The sequence below is a fragment of the Mastomys coucha genome, unplaced genomic scaffold, assembly GCF_008632895.1.
Source record: "Mastomys coucha isolate ucsf_1 unplaced genomic scaffold, UCSF_Mcou_1 pScaffold4, whole genome shotgun sequence".
In the NCBI taxonomy this organism is placed as follows: domain Eukaryota; kingdom Metazoa; phylum Chordata; class Mammalia; order Rodentia; family Muridae; genus Mastomys; species Mastomys coucha.
The window spans coordinates 52651117-52653937 of NW_022196910.1; the positions used below are offsets into that span (position 1 = coordinate 52651117).

Below are 2821 nucleotides of genomic sequence, written 5' to 3' on the forward strand. Positions count from 1 at the left end.
TGTTGTTATATTCTATTATCTGTTGAAGTTTTGATAGCTTAAGAAATCTTGATATATGACAACTTAATATTTAATGATAATTCAAAGTATGATCAATACATTTCTCTGGGAACAAACCAAACTTTCCCAACAAAGCATGCTTTCAAGCGCCATCGCTTGCCCATGACTGCGGTGGAGGAGGGAAGAATATGGATTTTTAGAAATATGGATGCTTCGGTGCATAATACAATGTCTGCATATTAAATACTAATCATCTAGTTACTTGCTATGTTTGAGAAAACTTCTAAGTTGCTGCTATGATTAAAATCAGATGCCTTTGTAACAGATGTATTTTTAAGATGAAAATAATTAAACTAATTTTGGGGGTTTTTGTTTGTTTTCTAACATTTAATCTAATTTAGTTTTTACATAGGTAGTACCTTAAGTTGGTTCAAAGTCAAATTATGCTTGCTCCTATGCTTGTTTATATCCTTCTGAAATCACTTTTATTATTATCATACAGTATTGTTTCTGAATAGATAACTTTATTGCCTTTGTTTGTTTCAGAGGATGGCAAACCTCTGAACCTTGTTTCTGTTTCTTAAAAGACACATATCTTGCAGGCTGGAGAAATGTCTCAGTAGATCAGTGGTTACTACACTTGTAGGCATTCAGTCTCCAGCATTTACATGGCAGCTCAAATTGAATGATCTCTTCTGACCTCTTTGACTTCTACAGATACATGGTACATGAACATGTACTTCAGAATGCACACATAAGCATAAAATAAATACATTTTAGTGAAACACACACACACTTGAAAACATCAGTAAATGGAGTTACAAGGGATCTGAAGCCCTCTGACCTCTGTGGACACTAAATATGAACTTTCACTTAGTACCAACTTTATGCCAGGTCCTGTTTTCAAAATACTTTGTGAATACTCATGGAGTACAGTTTAACATTTCAACACATACAATGTCTATTGGCATTTCAAGATCACAGACATATTTGCTGTTTCAAACACTTATGATCCCTTTGTGTAGAGAGCATTAATTTGAAAAGAGGAGAGTAGCGGTGGGAGACCTGGGGGTAGCCACTAGAAAGTCCTAGATACCAGGGACCCAAAAGGTTCCCAGGACCCAACAGGGAAGACATTAGCCAAAATAACCAACAAAGGGGAGATAGACCCTGTGGAGACCATATCCAGCGGATAGGCATGGCTCCCAGTTGAGGGATGGGGCCACCCATCCATCTCAAAAATACTAATCCAGAATTCCTTCTGTCTAAAGGAAATGCAGGGAAAAGAGTGGGGCAGAGACTGAAGGAAAGGCCATCCAGAGACTGCCCCACCTGGAGATCACATCTGCAGACTTCAAGCCCAGACACTATTGCTGATGCCAAGAAGTGCTTGCTGACAGGAGCCTGATATAGCTGTCTCCTAAGAGATTCTGCCAGAGCTGGACCAATACAGATAGGATGCTCACAGCCTGAGTACCAGGACCCCAATGGAGAAGTTAGGGTAAGGACTGAAGAAGCTGAAAGGGTTTGCAACTCCATAGGAAGAACTACAATATCAACCAACCAGACACCCTAAAGCTCCCATGGACTAAACCATCAACCAAAGAGTACACATGGAGGAACCCATGGCTCCAGCTGCGTATGTAGCAGAGGATGGCCTTGAAAGGCATCACTGGGAGGAGAGGCTCTTGGTCCTGTGGAGGATTTATGCCCCAGTGTAGGGGAAGACTAGGGCGGGGTGAGGCAGGAGTGGGTGGGCAGGTGGAGCAGGGAATAGGGTGTTTGTGGAGGGGAAACTGGGAAGGGGAAATAACATTTGAAATGTCAGTAAATAAAATAACCAATAAAAAATGAAAAAATTCTCTCTGGGACAAGACTGTTGTTAACCACCAATGCTCTCCTCTGCCTTGGAACAATTACTTCATTCTTCCTACCTGACAGTTCCTCAGATCTGCTAACCACTCTCTCTTTCCAAGTGCCTCCGTACACATTTCCACCCGCCATTCTTTTCTTTGCAGCCAGATCTGTGTTTCCACAAATAGACAGGGAGTGTCCTGCTTGTCTTTCATGCCTGTTAGATTTGATAACACCCACGAGTTCACCATATTGTCACAGTGGTAGGAGACTGTTACTATTCAATAGCTAAATCACATTACATAGTATAGTATTTTTTATTTAGGCATCCATCTTCTTATGGAAATCCTGGTTAATTAGATGTCTTGAATATTCTAAGTAGCTTGCAATAATCACAAAAAGACAAGTATCTCCTCCGTAGGCCACTCCCACTTGCTATGGCTCCATGTATGCTGCTATGGTTACTGGATGAAAGGACAGATGTGTCGCTGTTCTTTTTGGAAATTTTACACAATTTTCCATAGCAGCGTCACCATTTTGCATTCTAAGAGCAGCAGGCAGGAATGCACTCAGTGCTCTTAGCAAATTGGCGGTCTTTCCCATACTATCCCTTCTTCTTGGGGTTTTTGACATGGTTTTGACTTGGATTTATTTAATGATTAGTAATCTTGAACATTTTTTATGGTCTTTTTGGTTATTCGTGTATGTTTTAGAATTATACAGTCAGATAATTTAACTGTTTTAATACCTTTAATCTTTAAGAGAAAGCATGTGATGGTAGCTCATGCCTTTAATCCCAGCACTCAGGAGGCAGAGGCAGGTGGATCTCTGTGGGTTCGAGGCCAGCCTGTTCTACAGAGTTAGTGTCAGGACAGCTAGGGCTACACAAAATAAGAAAGAGAATAAAGCCGGGCGGTGGTGGCGCACGCCTTTAATCCCAGCACTTGGGAGGCAGAGGCAGGCGGAT

At 41.2% G+C, this 2821-nt stretch overlaps 1 long non-coding RNA gene across 1 annotated transcript in view; it reads left to right on the forward strand.

Moving 5' to 3' along the window:
* Window positions 1-1386: 1386 nt before the first annotated feature.
* LOC116076017 overlaps window positions 1387-2821 on the forward strand; it is a 21813-nt gene continuing 20378 nt past the window's right edge. The window contains exon 1 of the long non-coding RNA XR_004112783.1: window positions 1387-1501. This is a non-coding gene — a long non-coding RNA (uncharacterized LOC116076017). The remainder of the gene's footprint in view (window positions 1502-2821) is intronic.